The following is a 20,591-nucleotide window of genomic DNA, read 5'->3' as shown; positions in this document are numbered from 1 at the left end:
AACCGGGGAATTCAGCCACCAGCCTCGCGGGCGAGCATGCAGCGGAGACACTGGGGCCACAGCCCGTGCAGCGGAGACACTGGGGCCGCAGCCTTGCTCGTCGCTTTAGGATATACAGTAGTACATTATATCTTTCCATCTAAACTGTGCTGTCACAGTATATTTGAAGAAGTATCCCAAACTATTATAGATTTATCCTGCTTTTCTCCAGGGCCAATACAGCTAGTGAAACTACTGTACAATTTTCTCCTTTATAATACAGTATTTATATTGGTAAAAAAATTATATTATATTTAACTATTCACTATACTTTATATGATTATGACATTTCTGCAAATTCATTGGTTGACCCCGTATTCACAAAAAAAATTATAACTTCCTGGAAAAGCATAAAAAGTAATATGCCTAAATATATGCATTAAAATGTTATCATAATACTGCACATTCCAATAATTATGCAAGGCATAAATGTGCTGGAAGGAATGTGAACCCTGCATTGATTGTATGAGCATGTTAATACATGTAAACATTAAAAAGATGAAAGCATTGTTCATGAAATATATAAATGATAACCCTAATGCATTCAAAATGCTGGATTATTTGATATGTATTCTAGTTTCTTACTTACTTTAGGAAAGGTTGTCATCTGAGATGGATTATTTCTCATGATCCATGTAATGCTGTTGCATACCCACACTACTCCATCCAGTAGCTGCAATTAAATTCTAAAGAAGTGGGTCATGTTGTGAAAGTGCTGATAGATTACATATATCAGCATGAGTTACTTTACAAAGCATTTTTTAAGCAATGTCTTTGCAGTTCAGTCATCATTTTTAAGTAAGCTACAGTACTGGCTTGAGTGACAAAAAATTGTAAATGAAGTAAAACGTTTCTTTTTTAGAGAAGCTGATTTGGAAATATTTCTCCGTAGCAAAGATGATTAGGTGAAGACTGACTCACCTGCCCTGAAAAAAACAACAATTTACTGTGGCTCTGTGGAAGGTAAAAGCAGTGAGCACATTCGCAATAGCTCAATGTTAGCATACCGGCTGTCTGACGCTTTGCATCCTACTACCGGGGAATGCCGCGGCAGTGGGGAATGTTAGTTTGGCTACATTTCTATGTCTAATCACAAATAATTCCTAGACCAGCACACTAATCATGCAAATTAATGTGTTCATATTGAAGTTATAATGATGCCAGAAGACACCTTATGGGCTTTTAGTAAATATGCCCTCTTGTGTTTACAGTACACAGCTTTACAGTAATATTCTGCTAAAGTATTCACTTTGCAAATATGGTAGTTATTTTTGGTTTAGCGCATTTTGTATATTCTCTAATTTGTTTCTGAAGATTTATATGCCAAAACATTTGGAAGTGAATATAAGCATATAGAAGTGCTGCTAGATGCAGTTTAACTTCTTTTCCTGTCCGCAATTCAAGAGAAACCTTAGGTATTCTCTCAAACACACTGTAATATGCATTGCTGGGTCCTTCCGGCCTGCCCTAGTACTAGGGTAGTACGCTGCTTGCACACATACTGTATGGGTTGAGGGAGGCCTGATATTGTGATTTACCAATCTCCATCCCTCCCCCTCCAGCCCTCACGCTGAAGTGGGCAATTATGCGCTTGGTAAAAGTAGTCTGGGGCCTGATTGGACCTGGCAGGTGACAACGTACACACAGAGCGGTTAAGACTTTTGCTCAACAGGATCTTTCCTTTCACTTTCACTGTACAGTCAGAGGGAAATCAGTCATCCTAAAGTATCAGCTCCCTGCAATACAGTTTGCTTTAGGAGAATGAGAAGCCCAGTAGACTTTAAAGCCTGCTCATCAAGCCAGAAAAGAGCATGCAATTTGATGCAAATGCAACACAAATGATATTTTAATTGTATTTATAAAGAATTATCTATGCATAAAAATCGCACGGTTTGACATATCATTTGCATGCACTTTTTATCCGATTTAATGCAATATAAGAGAGATTACCTGTAATTTGAGTAGGAGTCCAATGTAGTAGAGTACCTATTTACAGATACAGTATATACCTCCCAAAACACTAATCTACCTTATACAATATGTAACATGTGGAGAGATACCTGTGACTAAACCTGGGACACTATACATAGGAGAACAGTTCTATTTATTGTTGTTGTATGGACATTTTTGCTAATTTTTATATACAGTACTGGATAAATAATATTGGGAGAGAAATACAGGTACAGCAAGACTAATGCTTCAGAACTGCGTCAAGTCTTTGCTTTAAGGCTTTACAGTTGCTGCAGCTTGTCGGGAGAGCAGTACCATGGCGAAATGCATCAAGGGGAAGGTTAGAGATGTAGCAGATTGTATTACCCTGCTAAAGAAAAATAATGCACAATATAACGCATTAAATAATGACTGTGTTATCTCCTTTACCCTTGTTTTCAGTAGCATTACTGTTAAATAACACACCAGAATTAATGCATTGTATTATAGTGTGCTACATCTGTAGGTAAATGACATTCATAAACTGTAAGTATATGCAGATGTCACCAAATTAAGCAATAGGGATATGTAAGTCATTCAATAACATGAATGACCATTCAGAAAATGCACACATTAAGAGTTTACGGGTGTTCTGCAATACAACATAAATTAAACAAATATTGTTAAATGCTGTTAAAAGAAAGAAGCCCAGTACACTGGTAGAAAAAGTTGAGACAGGTAACATGATGTTATCACCACCTACCTACACTATAAACAAATAAATAAAGCAGATACTGTACATTAAGGGTGTTAAAAAAACACAACTGTTTAAAATAGATATGCAGTCAATGTATAATATACTCCATAACAATCTCACATTCATTACCAGATTACTTGTAAAGATTTCAACCTGTTTAGAAGAGCCCCACATATTTACACATGACCACTAAGATGTGTAACGAACATGAATTATCTTGATTAATCTTATTCTGTAATGATAAAGAATAGAGTGTATTCTGGGTTACCCTTGGGGCTTGGTATCTGTAAGGTTTTTATAACTTTTTATTGACACTATTCCACCCATATACTGTAAGCATCACCCCACTAGGGACCTCATGGGCAATCTTGTCATTTTAATATAAACAGTTAGTTAATGAATGTAAATTCAAAGAAAATAAAATGCATTTCCTTCCATGTTTTATTACCTGACCTTCAAACTAACCCATGAAACTGTATTTTTCTATGACACAGACCCTCATTGCTAGTATAAAGTAATAGAATAACAATGTATTTAGTAAGAAGGTTAACCTCTTGGTTTGCCATACTGCACACAAACTTGAACTCTTACATGGCTTAATTGTGAAATGCCTCTTTTGTATATTATTACCAGAAGTGTCTAAAAAAAATCTATGCTATGCTATGTAAATGAGTAAAACTGGGTGAATGTTACATTATTGTAGCGTAGCGTTATTATTAACATGATAGTATTATAGGTTACATCATGTTAAATAGCCTAACGAAACATAGAGTATCTAGGTCTAGGTCTCTCAGCCTCTCTCTGCTTCTCTATGTCTGTGTCACTCTCTCTCCTAACCTCTGCCCCTCTCTCTTAATATTTGGGAGGGTGAGATCCTGTAAGATCCGAGTCGACAGAGAAATAAAAATTAGATTTTGTTATCAGTTTTGTCTTTATCATCCTATATTTGTATTTATATTTATAATGTTTGTTATTATTTGTATTTTTCTGTTTTTTTATCATTTGATTGCCTGTAACGTTTGTGCTATCCACGAACAAGACAGGACCCCGGTACTGAGGTGGGGAAGTATAGAACCATGCACCCACAGCAGCGGAGGCATGCCTGGCAGGCGGATTGTCAACGTAGCCAGGTCTGGGCTGGAGAGAGTTGGTTAGTCCAGATACTTGCCAAGATCTTGAGATGGAGAGGTCAGAATAGTAGAAGTCTGTTCAGCCGTGGTCTGGGGTTGGAGATATCAGAATCATAGAAGTCCATAGAGCCGTGGTCTGGGTTTGAGAGATACACGTAGTCCAGGGTAAGCCGGGGTCGATATCCAGAGGGGATTCAGTAGTCAATCCGGGTCGGTACACGTAGAATCCAAAAACTGCAAGAGAGAGCAAGACAAGAGCAATGCACAACAGCCGCAGGAGCACAAGACTACAACAAGTTATGCTCAGCAAGGACTCTGAGCATGAGCAGGGTATAAATAGCTGGCGTGGGCCAATAGGACAGGAGGCGGAGCGGAGGCGCGGCCCCAGCGGGGAACCGCGATAGGCTACAGGAGACAAGTGGCACAACATTAGTTGCCTCGCAGCTGGGGAGCGGTGTACGATGTCACATGAGTGCGCCGCACGCGAGAGAAGCGCGGTGCATCCAGGGGGCGGAGCTAAGCTCTGTGGCAGCACTAGAAGAGCTGCGTGTGCGCGCGCATTCTGTAAGCAGAGCGGGGATGCACGCACGCGCTGGTGCCAGAACGGAGGTCTGTGCAGAGACAGGTAATGAGGGAACACGTCGCAAAGGACGTATTCCCCGATTCCTTACAGTACCCCCCTTGAGGGTCGGCCTCAGGGCAATTTCCATAAGGCTTGTGTGGAAACCTGGCGTGGAACCGTATCAACAAGCCTCGAGCGTGAATTTGATGAAGAGGTATCCATAAGCGTTCCTCCGGTCCAAAGCCTTACCAGTGTATGAGGAATTGAACAACTCCTCTGGAGTATCTAGAATCGATTATGGATTGGATCTCAAATTCTTCTTGACCCTGTACGATGAAAGGTGGTGGTCTGGGCGAGATGTCAGGAAACTGAGAACTTTGAAAAACAGGTTTTAACATTGAGATGTGGAAGACTGCCGGGATTCTCATAGACTGAGGCAGTTGCAAGCGGTAAGCCACGGGATTGACCTGTTCAAGAATGGTAAACGGACCAGGAATCTTGGAACCAGTTTCAGTGTAGGTGTCTTCAATCTTTTGTTCTTGGAAAAAAGCCACACTTTCTCTCCTGGCCTAAACTTGGGTGCCTTACGGCGATGGCGTTCCGCCTGTGTCTTTTGTCTGAGAACTGCTTCCTGTAGAGTCTTTTGGATTTTCTTCCAAGAAATTTGGAGCAAATTTACTCTGGAATCTGCTGCTGGGACTCCGAAAGGATTGGAAGAAATAGGAAGATGAGCTGGATGGAACCCGTAATTTACAAAAAAGGGTGACTCTTGGGTGGACTTGTTTCTAAGGGAGTTATGGGCGAATTCAGCCGATGGGAGTAGTTCCACCCAGTTATCCTGTGCATCAGAGATAAAGCATCGCAGATATTGCTCTAAGGACTGGTTTGTTCTTTCGGTCTGTCCGTTTGTCTGGGGATGGTACCCAGAAGAAAAAGAAGAGTGATATCCAACCTTTGAGCAAAGGCACGCCAAAACTTCGAGACAAACTGTGATCCCCGGTCGGATAAAATAGAGTGGAACTCTATGAATACAAAATATTTATTTGATATAGATGTTTGTTAGAGTGGCAGAATTAGGAAGACCCTTAAGGGGAATGAAATGGGCCTGTTTGGAAAACCTTTCAACAATAACGAGAATAGTATTCATCCCACCAGAGACAGGAAGATTGACAATAAAGTCCATTGAGAGGACTACTCCTTCACCCACCCCCACTACCCACAGTACACAAAAATAAACACAACAGCCCTACTACCCACCTCCTAGGCCACCAATAACCATTACAATAAGTAATAAACACCAATACACAACCCACCCACCCTTTTATGCCCCCACATAAAAACATAATTTATTTTTTTATAAACATAATTAATATTAGAGGCCGGCATGGCGCCCCGTGTCATCCCCACGGGTGTCTGGGGGCCCTCAGGTGGTTCTCACCAGTGTCTGATGGCCCTTGGGTTGTTCCCACGGGTGTCCGGGAGCGCCACAGGGGTCCCCGTGTGGTCCCCGCAGGTGTCCGTGATTCCTCAGGTGGCCCCGTGGGAGTTCGGGGGTCCTCAGGTGGTCCCCGTGGCTCCCCGCTTGCCTGCGGTACCATTCATGTTATAAAAATAAATAAAGATGGTCTACAATTCAATAAATACATTCCCCCCCAAACACATACAGTAGAGTAATGTGCAAATGAACTATTATCCAGATATGGATAATAGATTATTTGCCCGTTATTAAACAAAACATTAGCCAGCCAGCATAAATAAAGTAAATAAAATTGTTCTACTTACCCTGCCATTATGAAGGGCATCCTCGTCAGCATACTGCAGGGCAATGTCCTCCGTTGCCAGAAAGAATACATACAAAATACAATCTAATGGCTCCTAACCCCTTAATCACCTTAGAGGTTAATAACCGCAATACAGTAGTAATTAAGGGGTTAACCCACCCTCCCCCGTTCCCCACCCAGGAGGCCTAACCACCAACCCCGGACCCACAATACCCACTCTATACCCATTGATTGGCATAGTAGTACATCATAGCCATATAATATGGGCATGATAATCTACGATAGCAGTCAATGGTCACCCTAATACAAAAGCATGAATGTCCAAAATACACAATAATCAAACATACAACAAGCACCTAACCCCCCAAAATAAATTAAAAGCACTAGCCAACCAATAAATTACCTAAATAAAACCACTAGCCAATCAATTAAAGAAATAATACCACAAAGCATGCAATTGAAGAAATAAAACCACTAGGCATTAAATTAAATACATCATACCACTAGCCAAACAATACATTTAATACATAACAGCAGTAACCAACAAAACAATTAATTAATACAAGCACTAGGCAACACATCAATTAAAACCAGTAGAAAACAAAATACATCATTAAATAAAAACGCTAAACAATCTGAGAATATTTTAAAACAAGCCATCACACTTCAGAACAATTTAATCTAAACAATAAACAGAAATAGAGAATATACTGATGCATCGGCCGTTATTCGAACGCGCCTCGAATCAATTTTCGTGTTGACCGCTGTATTCCATTCGGTATTTTCTAATTTTATCACTATTCATGCCGTGTTCGCGCAATCCGGCACCGGGCGACCGGACGCGGTAGATCTGTTTAATTTAATGGTTTATTGTTTCTTTGGCTGCAATTCTTCTCGTATCCGCCATGTGGCAGAGTTAAGGAATTATAAGTTGGGTGCTATTCATTGCGTATCCGCCAGGTGGCAGAAATATATGCAATTAATGAATTGGATTGAATTGGAATTTGTATTTGCAACATTGCTTTGCCACTTTGTAAGGGTGCAGGTGTTTAAAACAGATACTGGTGTACATACTTACAGTGGCCCATTGTGAATTGACCTTGTTATTTCAAAGACGTTATCAAATTAGGCGTTCTTAATAAAAAGCATTAAAATACTCAATGTGCCTTTTTTTAACATTCTTTCCCTGCACAATTGCTGAGTGGACATTATGACTATACCATAGACGTATAAAAAACCTGACTGTAGTTATGCGTTTTTAATATATTCAGCGATTAATGCTGCAGCAGAAAAGATGGCGACTGTATCTGAAATATATGAATATTTAATATCGAACTACGATTTTTACAAGTTTTCACCTGACGTTCATGGGTGGAAGCGTGAGATAAGAAAAACCTTAAGTAACGATCAGTGTTTTTTTCGTATTGCCCTTCCTGCCGGAGAGATTTGCGGGTATTGGGGTGTCATGCCTGAATTTCACAGTATGTTTGATCATGGCAATCTCAAAAGAAGAAAAGTGGGGTTTAACCCATACAAGATTCGTCAATCCTAATCCAGCAATGTGCCGGCAACAGCACCACCAGCACCGGTGTCCGATCCGACCGTCAGTGATAACCTTGTGAATGGCAATCCTTTGTACCTGTCCCCGCCAGAATACCTGGAAAATTTCCAGCCTGAGCATGATTGCGCATTCAGGTACCAGCAAGCTTGCATGTACCAAAACCAGTACCAAAATGTTTTCCAGCATCATCAGCTGTCAACTACAAGTGTAGCAGGCCAGCTGTCACCTGTCAACTATAATGAATACTTGAGGAGTCACAGTGAGTCATCACCACCCGTTTGGCAAAGGTTATAAAGAAGGTACAGTATACAGTAATGTATTACACTGTACTACAGTATAATGTACATGATAGTCTTAAGTTTTTAGCTGCAGTTCAAGCTGCTGTGTGTCAAAAACAAAATTTATTTTTACAACAATACAGTAGTACTGTATGTATTTTACAGTACATTACTGTACTAGTACTACTGTACTTATGTGCATCAATACAATACAGTACTTTACTGTATGCAAGGTGAGGGGATGTTTCTCTGTTGCGTGCACTTTGAAGAATGATTTGATTGGCCGCTGAAGTACGTGACGCTGCTGCAGTGCAGCTAACGTAGGGAGAGGGTGGGGCTCAAGAGTCAGAGTCAATCAGAAGTTTGTTTTCATCGTCCACAACGGTTGAACGGCTGCTTTAATTCCCAATGAAGCGACTTGACGCATGCGCAATACCAATAATAATAGCATATTTTTTTGTTTTTCCCCAGAAACGAAACTTTGTCATCCAGCGCAAAAAGACAAAAGAAGGGATTTGGATGGACCTCTAATATCGCTTATTTTAAAAGTTGCTTTCGCAATGTTTGCCAAGTGGGCAAACATTAAGTGGCAGTGCCATTTTTATATATCTATAGAACAATTGTGAGCTTTATAGAAAACCTTATACTGTACAGTACTGTATGCTGCTGTTTTAATATTAAATTCTTTTTTTACACTGTACAGTACTGTCATCACCACTACTGTTTTACAGTACGTTGCATTGCGCAACTTTTCTTATAAACACCAAAAATAAAAATGTATATCTTTTATTCCATACAGTATGTATTAATTATTTTTTTTAAATTATTTTTTAATAACAGAGAAATGCCTTTCTTTCTGTACTGTCCTGTACTGTGCTATATGTGAAGTGCGATGCTTGGTTGAACTGTTCATAAGAATTACAGGTCTGCAATAGGGGTTCGGTCATACAGTAAAATACTTTTATTTTTTAATGCATACAGTAATACAAAAAAAAACAGTTGCTGTGGTCTTTCTCTTCGTTATGGCATTGCGAGATGGGGAGGAGAGAGGGGGCTGCAGCTCTGAAAATACGGTAGAAAGAAACAAGTACTGGTAATTACTGGTAAAAATGATTAAACAATAACAACATTTCAAAAGATTTGTAAAAAAAAAAAAAACACATTTTTTTCCCCCCAACAGGATTTCTATACAGTTACTGTACTGGAACACTGAGAGAGGGTCGGAGAGGGGGGTTTGTGTAAGATACAGGCTTGTTTGTATTTACAGTAAACACAGTAATGTAATCTCTCTCCCCCCCCCCTTCCTTTTTTCACTGCAGCTGCTGAAAATCCTGTATACTGTAAATAAACAGACGGTTAGTTTGATTAAAAAAACACACATGTAAAACCACTTTTATTTGTTTTGGGGTTTTTTGTTTTTTTTTGCACAAATGAATTTCTAAACAGTAACATACTTACCTGTGCCTGATTGACAGAAATAAATGATTAGACAATATAAGTATTTAATTTTTTTTTTTTAAAAACACAATTTTTTTTTTGCACAAACGAATTTCTATACAGTAACATGCTTACCTGTGCCTGATTGACAGAAATAAATTATTACATAATATCACTATTTCAAAACCATAAAAAAACAAACAGAAAATGATTAAACACATTAAACAATAAAACAATGCTAATTTTTTTTTTTGGGGGATGAAAAACTTTTGCACTACTGTAGAGTTTGGGAAAAGTCGTTAGCAAGAGGGGCGCCACTCCAAGCACGAGCCCTTGTATTCCTCAACAGGCCATTTATAGTGTCTCTCACAGCTCTCATAACTGTAGGGGTAAGACGGAAATAACGCTCCAATTCATTTAAAATTTTATTTCTTAAATCTGCTGTATATCTCAAAACTGACGTGGTGTTTAAATATTGCCAGGGCAAATTTCTGGGCTACACCAGCACATCCAGTCCTGTATTACTCCCGGTCGTGCTGGGTCAGGTCGGTCAAGATGATGTCCGGCATCGTTGGAAGCCTGGGTGCTGGTGTACTTCTGGCAGCGGGCGAGGGTAGGCGGTGTGGGAGGATGCTTTCCTCTTGTTGTGGCCTTACCGGGGTTGTCACCTCGTCCTCAAAGGCATACAGGCACACGTATTCTGATGGATGGGGTGAGCGTGGGGTGCTTGGTGAGGGAAGCATGAAGGTCACGTCATGCTGGCCACCCTCCTGCTCCTGCGTCGGACAGACAGGGACAGGAACTCGCAGGAAAGAATACATCCACACAATCTTCCATTCCATCTTCTCCATGTTCCTTGCCATCTTCCCCATGTTACTTGCCATCTTCTCCATGTTACTTTCCATTTTCTCCATGCGCATATCCATACTCAACATGGTCTCCAAAAGAAGATCAACCTTTTGCTCCGTGCTGTAGACATCTGTGTAGGTGGGTGGTGGAGAAGGTGACCAGGGGTTTGCCAGGAGAGCAGCAGTGTCGAGGATGGGTTGTGGAGCATGTGAGCCGGGGGTTGAAAGGAGAGCAGCAGCGTAGAGGATGGTTTGTGGATCTGGTCAGCAGGGGGTTGACAGGAGAGCATCAGCGTCGAGGATGGGTTGTAGATCTGGTCGGCAGAGGGTTGAAAGGAGAGCATCAGCGTCGAGGATGGTTTGTGGAGCAGGTCGGCAGGGGGTTGACAGGAGAGCATCAGCGTCGAGGATGGGTTGTGGAGCAGGTCGGCAGGGGGTTGACAGGAGAGCAGCAGCGTCGAGGATGGGTTGTGGAGCAGGTCGACAGGGGGTTGACAGGAGAGCATCAGCGTCGAGGATGGGTTGTGGAGCAGGTCGGCAGGGGGTTGACAGGAGTGCATCAGCGTCGAAGATGGGTTGTGGAGCAGGTCGGCAGGGGGTTGACAGGAGAGCAGCAGCGTCGAGGATGGGTTGTGGAGCAGGTCGGCAGGGGATTGACAGGAGAACATCAGCGTCGAGGATGGGTTGTGGAGCAGGTCAGAAGGGGGTTGACAGGAGAGCAGCAGTGTCGAGGATGGGTTGTGGAGCAGGTGAGCGGGGGGTGCAAGGAGAGAATCGGGATTCCACTTGACTTGCACAGTGCTAAGTGCGCCGATTTTCTTCTTTACAAAATAAGGCCCAGGGGTCTTAACCTTTGGAGCCTTCGGAACATTTTCTTTATGCTGCTTTGGTTTTCGCTTGGGTTTTGGCTGGGAAACAGCTTCCGCCTTTCGCTTGGCCGGCACGGCAGAATCAAGATGGTTCCTGCGTCCATAAAATCGGGGGCGATCCATGGAAACAGATGGACGAATGCACAATGCAGTATCTGGACAAGAGCAAGTTCAGATAGAGATCAGTGTGTGAGAGTCTATGCAATTTGTCTCACCTTTTATTTAAATTTTTTCGCGGGCATGGACACGAGGTGCAGGTGTTAAAAGTGGGTGGACTGTGTACTAATCCTGTCGAGTGACGTTGAGGCACATTAAATTAAAGTATAAATACACCATCCATTTTGTGTATTCAATGCACATTCAATACACATCGAATTCACATCGAATTGCTCTGTGTGTGCTTGCAATTTTTTTCTATCAGCAGCGATGCCAAAGAAAAGGATTTCAAAAGATCTCAGCTTGAGAATAAAGGATATGTACCAGAATGGACACAGCATTGCACAGATCCACCGCTGGTTACTGTAGCTGCTTCGGGCCTCGGTTTAGCAAAAAGCTCTGATTGTTAACATGCGTATGGGAAGGCAAAAAACGTCAAAAGAAAGCCGACTGTCACTACTGAGTACAGTACTAGTAATATTTTATCAATCTTTACAGTACATTTCAACTGTACTGTACAGTATAACATGTTTGCCATTCTTATAATCAGTCACTAGCTTTTTAAGTCAACTCTACAGTAATATACTGTACTTTCTTCTGTACTTTAGGAGGTGGTGTCATAGTGTAATCATTTCAAAAGATTCTGTTTTCTTTGAACTAATAATCCTGCAGTTTGAGGGGCTATTTATTTAATATATTCATACTGTATACTGTAGCGCCCAAAGTGTACTCACAGTACAATAAGTGCAGCAGCATCAGACAATAAGAAATCTGTGCGCTATTGGGATGCTTAATTTGCCTATTGTTCTGTTTTTCTTTACACATTAGGGTTCTGGTGGACCAAATAAGTGACGCGAATGATGAGACGTGTGCCACAAGGGTAAAGAATGCACTAGAGGCTACTCACAACATAAAAGCATCAGAGACCAATATCAGGTTGATGAGACAGAAATTGGGATGGAAATATGTGCGTTTTAAGTAAGTACAGTACAGTGTACAGTACGTCACCCATGCCCTCTTTTTTATGTTAGGCTCCCTCCTAATACAGTATCATACTGTATGTCCAGCATTTAGTGGCTCTAACATTTTTCCTTGTCATTACAGAGCGTATCCTATGATAAGGGAAGCCAACAAAATAAAAAGAGTGGACCAGACACGGGCATGGATTGAAAGTCGCGAGACTTTCAATGATGTCATCTTTACAGATGAGACAACTGTAGCGCTTGAGAGGTTTGCCTGTTTTAGATTCTACAAAAAAGGCGTCCCAAGCACCCAGTGAAGATGCATGTGTGGGGTGCCATCTCTACATACACTACCGACACGTTTAATTCGAGCACGGCTAGCACCGCAAGCCGGGGGATGCCCCGGCGTGCTAGCCGCACTCCCTCAGCGTGCCGCGCATCACCGATGCGCGGTCACGCGTCATCGGGTGCCAGCGCCCCCTGCACGCGCGTCCAGGGCTCCCTGAGGGAGCCCTGGTGTCCCGCGATGTGGGGGACGGCGGCAGGGGGTTCCGGGGGACCCGGCGGACCCGGCAGCGGGAGGGAGAGCGCCCCGATCGGAGGGCGCTCTTCCGCTGCTTCGGCGCGCGCCCGGCACCCTCCGGCGCGCGCCAGGTTACTGCTGCGGCCGAGAACGGGCAAATGCTCGAATAAACTCGGCCGCAGCAGTAAGGACCAGGATGCATCATTATCTTTGAGTGTAAAATAATGCACAAATACACAAGCTGTGGCCTTACGCACTGGACAGCTGTACAGTATTCAGTATTTTGCACCCTACAATGGAGGCAACGTTTATTCTAACATTTGCCGTAAACTAGCCGGGTTACATTCTGGGTATGTGCTGGGTATGTGCTGGGTATGTTCTGGGCTAGTTTGAGGCACGTTTAAGGTATTTCTGCATTGACTAACGACCCATAGGATTAACACAGCAGGGATCCCTGGCAGTCCAATTCAGTTTGAATGGGACTGACAGGGACCCCCACTGTTAATCTGATAGGCCATTAATCAAAGCAGAAATGCTGGGGCTAGTTTAAGGAAAGTTTAAGGCATGTATTCAGAATGTACCTGGGTGTTTCCTGGGTTTTATGGGGAATTGCCACTGGTTTTTGTTCGAATAAGAGTTGCCTCTACTGTAATGTTACATTTTTTTTCTTGTTTCCAGGAATCATGAATAAAGCGTTTTTCCAAGATCATATAATTACACGTTGTTGAATACATAAAGAATGATTTCCCATCTGGTCACCGGTTCTTCCAGGACAATGATCCGAAACACACAGCGTCGACGGCTCACATTCTTGCCAGTGGTATCAACTGGGTTAAGACGCCAGCGGAGTAAGTTGGGTAACCTTTTCGCATTGTTTTACATAGTTTACTGTATATCTCCTTACGTAATTCACCTTTTTTTCTCCCCTCCTACTGTATTACAGATCACCAGATTTTAATCCCATCTAAATGGTATGGCATGAGTTGAAGGATTATATCAGAAAAGTGTGGAAACCGTCCAAAAAGGAAGAATTGGAAAGGGGGATACTGAATTTCTGGAACAATATACTCACCTTAGCCAGATGTAATAAATATATTAATCATATTGCGACTGTGTTGCCTATTGTTATACAATGTACTGTAATGGCCAGGCCTCGGAAAAGTAATAAGGCACAGGTAAGTATGATACAGGTAAGTATGGCCCTAAAAATAACCATGTCTGCATTTATTGCTTCTTTTCATTTTCAGAACTGCCGCAAGCAAGGAAGCGGGGGTGGGGATGTGTAAGGTAATAGTACAGTGTTCATGTACAAACCAGCCTGCATCTTACACAAACCCCCCCTCTCCCACCTCTCTCAGTAGTTACTGTATAGAAATTCGTGTTTGCCAAAAAAAAAAAAAGTTTAAAAAAAAAATCTTTTAAAATAAATACTGTATTGTTATTGTTTTAACCATTTATTTCTGTTAATCAGGCACAGGTAAGTATGATACAGGCACTTTACTGCACTGTAAGTACTGTATGGCACTCAAACTAACCATGTCTGCATTTATTGTTTCTTTTCATTTTCAGAACTGCCGCAAGCAAGGAAGGGATGTGTAAGATAATAGTTACTGTATAGAAATTCGTGTTTGCCAAAAAAAAAAAAAATCTTTTGAAATACTGTATTTTCAGAGCTGCAGCCACCTCTCTCCCCATCTCGCAATGCCATAACGAAGAGAAAGACAAGAGCTACTGTTTTGTATTTTTGTACTGTATTATGCATTAAAAAATAAAATCTATTTTTTAAACCCCTCTTGCTGACCTGAAATTCTTATGAACAGTTCAACAAACAAAGCATTGCACTTCACATTAGTTTGGGAAAAAATATATATTAAAAAAAAAAATGCTTTTTAAAAATTATTATATTTTTATTGTTTAATCAATCATTTCTGTTAATAATGCAATAAAATGCTGTAGAAAAATACAATTTTCCTGCATTAAGGATTATCCAACATGTCCTCTGCCCAGCTCATGATAATCACGCAACAGTACATTTACGTTAATGGCTCTGTTGGAGGGCTCTGTTGTTGCGTTGTTGATAAGCTTTGAACTTCAAGTTGACTTGTTTTGTTACTGTACAATAGCAGTTTTAGAAGGGCTTTCTTACTAGGCCTGTATCTCACACAGGAAAAGAAGGGAGAGTGAACTCCAGTGAGTTCGATGCTGCAGAACCATGTGTTGGTAATTTAGAAACGCTTCCAACCACTGCCAAAGTCACAAGAGAAGGGGTCTCACTGCAGGTATAATGAAATATTCAAATATAGATATGAAAAGGGGTTGGCGTATGAGGACTGACTGCCGATACAGGGGCCAGAATGCAGACCCAGTGCTAGAGGTACATAGTGACGTGACCGTAGGCACGCCACTTGTAAACTCAAAATAAGTGCCACAAGCTGCTGCCCTTACCCATTCAGTGTCCTGGCCACCCCGTCAGCCGGTCCGTGTGTGTGAAGAGGACGCCGTCTCTGCAATGATGATCGGCTGGACTCCAGCTGATACCCAGCATGCAAAGCGCTCCAGCGCAAGACTCCAACGGATGCCGCCTCCGCTATGCCATCTGGTATCCTCACCAATCCCTCAGCCGATCTGTGCTGATGATAAGGACGCCGTCCTGAAAGTAAGTGACAACTTCGCTCCACCTCTGCTATGCTGTAGTGAAATCTTCCTGCTACAATTGTGAGACCCAGAATCAAATGATCCAGCCTTTTTTTCTCTTTGATGTAATCATTTGATTCTGCTGGGTCCTATTCCAAGCTGCCCAATCAGGTCGGAGTTGGTTCTATTTAGACTTGCCTGTGTGTCAGGAGTTTGTTACTCTTTTATAAAGTCCCATGATGGGATGAAACGCGTCAGAGTGTTCCTGTCTGTGATGTCCAGCATTTTTTCTTAATAAAGCTGATTTTATATCTTAAAAGCTTGGCGTAATACAAGAGAGTAGTGACCATTCATCACTTTTCTATTCCTCTGTATCTCACACAACATGTTAATCTTATTACTAGTGGGGGGAGTGTTGTGTTGAAGAAAAGGCAAGTTAGAAGGGCTTAGCTTGTCGCACTTGCACATGTGTGGCATGGTTTGTCAGAGGTGTTGAAAGAGGTTGAAAGCCATGGCGATAACCAAAAAAAAAACACGTAATACAGTACAGTATATATTTTTAAAACTTGAACTAACTTCCAAATGAATGGGAAGTTATACATGCATGCGCATTCATAATCAACAAGGTCCCAGGTCCCAACCAAAGATAATTACACGCAGGTGCAGAACGGTGAGAGCAGGCTCGGGAAGATTAATGCAACCACAAAGCAAAGTATTTGAAAATGGATGGTTTGCCAGAGGTGTTGATAAGAGATTGAAATCCTTGAGCCATGTGTTTGCGGGGGGGGGGGGGGTGCGAGCTGTGCTAGCTGTATGATTCAAAAACATATTCTCAACAGGTCATCATAATGTTTTGATCCCCACACCCCCAAATAAAAATCACAGTACTACAGTATGCCACCCACCTCAGAAAGAACGTACATGACTAGTGTGGAATTAAAAAGCAACAGTCCTGTTTGATTCTCATAATATCCATAATTGCTACAGTATGCAAGCTCATGGTGATAACCCCCAAAAATATACAGTATACTGTACAGCATTAGTAAAACTTGAATCTCACAATATCCAAACTTGATATGCAAGCCATGGCGATAACCAAAAAATTGTTTTTGCGGTTTTGCAAACATGTTACTGTAATACAGCACATGTTTATTTCTTTAATAAAGTCTATTATTGCTTATTTGATTATACTACAATATTGCAAACATGAATATCGCACACTGAACATGTGTGTGGGGGGTTAAAATCATCAGACCCCCCCGCCCCCCCCGAATTTTTTTTTTGTTTAATCTATTATTTCTGGTTTTTATTTTCAGTACTGTACTGTACAGTACAGCAATACAGAATCAAATGAAACCATAACGAAGGAAAAAACAAGCCTGTACACGAATTATTGTATTTTTGTACTTTTGTATGATTCATTACCCAATAAAATTCTAAAGAATAATTATTAATGATTTGATTCAACTACTAAAGTGTGTGTGTGGGGGGGGGCAGGTTTGAAGGCCGTATGGTAATCTTATTAACAGCTCTGTGGGGGAGGGGGGGTGTTGTGTTGTTGGTAAGCGGTGAACTCCAAGATGACTTGGCACAGCACAATAGAAGAAGCTTTGATGGTCTTAATGCGCTCATGAGTGTCAGGCATCACAGCCGATTTCAGCCAACATGGTAATGGTGACATTGAATTGCTTTGGATTTTGATGACAACAACTCGCTATTGCCCACTTGAGTTTCTCGACGGTATTGCAGAACACGCTAAAATGCCATTTTCTAATCCGGAAAAAACGATAACCAAACCGTGTGCTTAAGCCGGCAAGATTAAATCAAATTGCGCGCCATCGAATGGGTATTCCGATCTACATACCGCGTTAATCGTTCGAATAGCGGCCGCTGCATCAGTAGCAGTGATTAGAAGAAATGCATTTGGCAAAAAATGCATTGGCTACCCCAGTATTCATTTGTACCCTAAATCGGCACAGACTAATACATTAGCAGTCAAAGGGCATTGAAAAACATTAAAAAAAATAAATCCAATAAAAAAACCTGAAAAAATAAAATTACATACAGTAGTTCAATATTTATCTTACCTTTAGAAGCGTTCGCCCACCAAATCCTGTGGAATCAGGAAGCTCTCGTATCGTGAAGTCATGAAACTCAATCCAACGCCATCCACCTTGAACATCCAAGACAGGTGTCACAGAGTGCTCACCACAAACAAGGCAGGACTGCGGGGCCGAGGTTGGGATTAGAAAAACACCAACCCACAGCCGCATGGGCACGTCTGGAGTGCGGATTGTTCGAGGTAGCCGGGTCAGTGTTAGACAGGAACGGATAGTTGAGATACTTGCCGTGGTCTGGATTGGAGAGGTACGGATTGTTGCAGGTACTATTAGTCGTTGGAGAGATGAGAATAGTTGTGGTACGTATGCCGAGGTCAGGGTTGGAGAGATGCGGATTGTCGATGGTAGCTGGGGTCAGGAGTACAGATTGGTGGAATCCAAGGAATAACTGGGTCAGGAACAGAGATAAAGGAACAGGAGCGCAAGGCAAGGAAGCAGGAACAAGGAGAGCATATAACAGGGAGGAAAACCAATGAGTTAGGAGCAGAGCGTAGGTGCGCCATCAGCGCGGGCTGTGATTGGTTGCAGTCACGCAGGAGACAGGTGAAAGCCGTATAGCAACTGAGGGTTGATGACGTGGAGCAGGCACTTGCTGATTGTGGGTTACGCGCGCGTGTGGCACGCTGAAGATACCCCCGCGTGAGCGCAACCTAGAGGCGGGACAAGGAGACTCTGTATTTATGTCTGCACGTGACATGCATGCGCCCGTAGTCCGGCGGCTGGAGGAAGATGGATCCAGTAGTGCACTGCAGGGAGTGGGTGCAGCGGAGCACCCGATTGCAGAGCGAGGCAGGCAGGAGGCGCACTGAGGGTTGGGAGTCTCACGGATCCTCACAGTACACCCCCCCCTCTTCAGGAGCGACCTCCGGGTGACTCCAGGAAGGCTTGTTAGGATACTTCAGGTGGAAGCACCGTAAGAGTCCAGGTGCATGAATGCGGTGGTGAGGAATCCAAGACCGTTCCTCAGGTCCAAACTCTTCCAGTGCACCAGATGTTGGACTGATCGTCTGGAGAACCTGGAGTCCACAATGGACCGAACCTCGTACACCTGTTGGCCCTGCACGAGGAGAGGAACTGGAGGCAAGCAAGAGTTGGAGAAGCGAGAGCTCTGAACAGCCGTTTTTTTGCAGGGACACATGGAACACGGAGGAAATCCTCATAGATGGAGAAAGGCGTAGGCAATATGCCACTGGATTGATCCTCTCCACCACGGAATAAGGTCCAGGGAACCTGGGTGCCAGTTTAAGCGTGGGCAACTTGAGGCGTATGCTCTCAGATGACAACCATACCTTGTCTCCTGGACTGAATTCCTGGATCTTGCTATGGTGAAGGTCCACCTGAATTTTCTGTCTAGAAGTTGCCGTCCTCTGATTCTCTTGGATCACTTTGTAAGAAATCGGGGAGTGCGTCCCCCGCGTTGCACTCCCTCCTTACCTGATGTCTCACAAAACCCCGCTGTCCTTACGGCGCACGCTCCTGCAGCAGCTTTTATGATGTCACAGAGTCTGGCTCCGCCCCCCACTTATGATGTGCATCAACATCACGCTGCGTGCACATGTGACGTGTGTGCATCGTTCCCAAGCTGCGCATCATCCCTCATTATTATGCCCACCTGTTTTCTGTGTCCTTCCTCCTATCAGTACCTCCGCAGAGGTTGCGCCTCTGCTCCACCACTCTCTCATTGGTCATGCTCTCCCATATATGCTAAGCTGTGCCACTTGCACTTTGTCTGAGCATAGCTCCAGTTAGCGCTGTTCTCGCACTTCCTGGTTCCTTGTCCTGCCTTGCCTTGTCTCAGTGCCTTGTTTCAGATTGATCTCCTGTGTACTGACCCGGCTTTACTTTGGACTCTGCACTTCTGGCTTACCGACCCGGCTTACCTCTGAACTTCCGCATCTCTCCAATCCCAACCACGGCTTACGGACCTCTACGCTCCTACTGGCTCCAATCCCTGGACACGGCTAAATGGACACTGACCATTCTACTGGCTCCTACCTCAGACCTCGGCAAGTACCTGACCATTCTATTCTCTCCAATCCTGACCCGACTGCCTGACCATCTACACTCCAGATGCGCCCCCGTTCCTTTGGGTGTCGTTATAACCATTCCCACCCAGTACCGTGGTCCCGCCTTGTTTGTGGTGAGCACAGAGTTACAGTATGGTCAGCCCCACAAACATGGACCCCACTGAGGTGGGTCGGGCCTTGTCCTCAGTTGTGGACCGATGCTCCCAACTAGAGACTCGTGTTGCTTCCCTTGCGCAACCCTTTGGGGCGCTTACTTTGCAACATAAGCAAGCCCATGCTCTGCCCGTGACCCCTTTTTTGTCACCAGACACCAGACACCAGACACCCATCCTTCTGCTGAACCCCGTCTGCCTACTCAAGAATGCCCTGCTGACCTGGAAGAACTTATTGCTATCTGCAATAGAGTGGATCAGCGCCTGCAGGAGAGAAAGGCTGAACATTCTTGCCCTCGGCCGCTTCCGGCCAGATCATTGGGGTTTCATTTTTCCCATACAGATCTGCTGCTTCTAGATGATCTGGAACCCATGCAGCTGGGAAGCCACCAGATATTCTTCCCGGAGAGGCAGCGCAGACGTACCAATGGACTTTGTCACTATTGTGGTCACTGCGACCATCAAGTCCTTTCCTTCCCGCTCAAACCGGGAAACGCCAATGCTCAATGAGGTACAGGGGAATCTCGTTGGGCACTATTTCTCCTTCCCCGACTCTCCCAGAAATCTTTCCTACTGGGATCATGCTTCCCATCTTCCTCAAAGGGGCCAACTTCCACTACCTCTGCCCTCATTGATTCAGGTTCTGGGGGCAACTTTATTGACCATAGCTTCGCTCTCAAACATAACATTCCTCTCATTCGTAAAGTCGTGTCTGTCGGATTGGAAGCCATAGATGGACACCCGCTTCAACCGGCCATCATCTCTCTGGAAACCGGCAAATTTACTATTCTTACTACAGATGGCCATCAGGAGGAAATTTCCCTGG

The 20,591-nt window shown here is 43.3% G+C and overlaps 1 protein-coding gene across 2 annotated transcripts in view; it reads right to left on the bottom strand.

Annotated features, from left to right (window-relative positions):
• The window catches only part of KCNH8 (potassium voltage-gated channel subfamily H member 8), a 672,749-nt gene that overhangs the window by 580,641 nt on the left and 71,517 nt on the right, over window positions 1-20,591 (bottom strand). The gene's annotated exons all lie outside the window — the stretch shown is intronic.

Source organism: Ascaphus truei, chromosome 2, assembly GCF_040206685.1.
Source record: "Ascaphus truei isolate aAscTru1 chromosome 2, aAscTru1.hap1, whole genome shotgun sequence".
NCBI classification, from domain to species: domain Eukaryota; kingdom Metazoa; phylum Chordata; class Amphibia; order Anura; family Ascaphidae; genus Ascaphus; species Ascaphus truei.
Note: the sequence above shows the minus strand (reverse complement) of the source record. Positions and strands in the feature narration are given on the sequence as shown.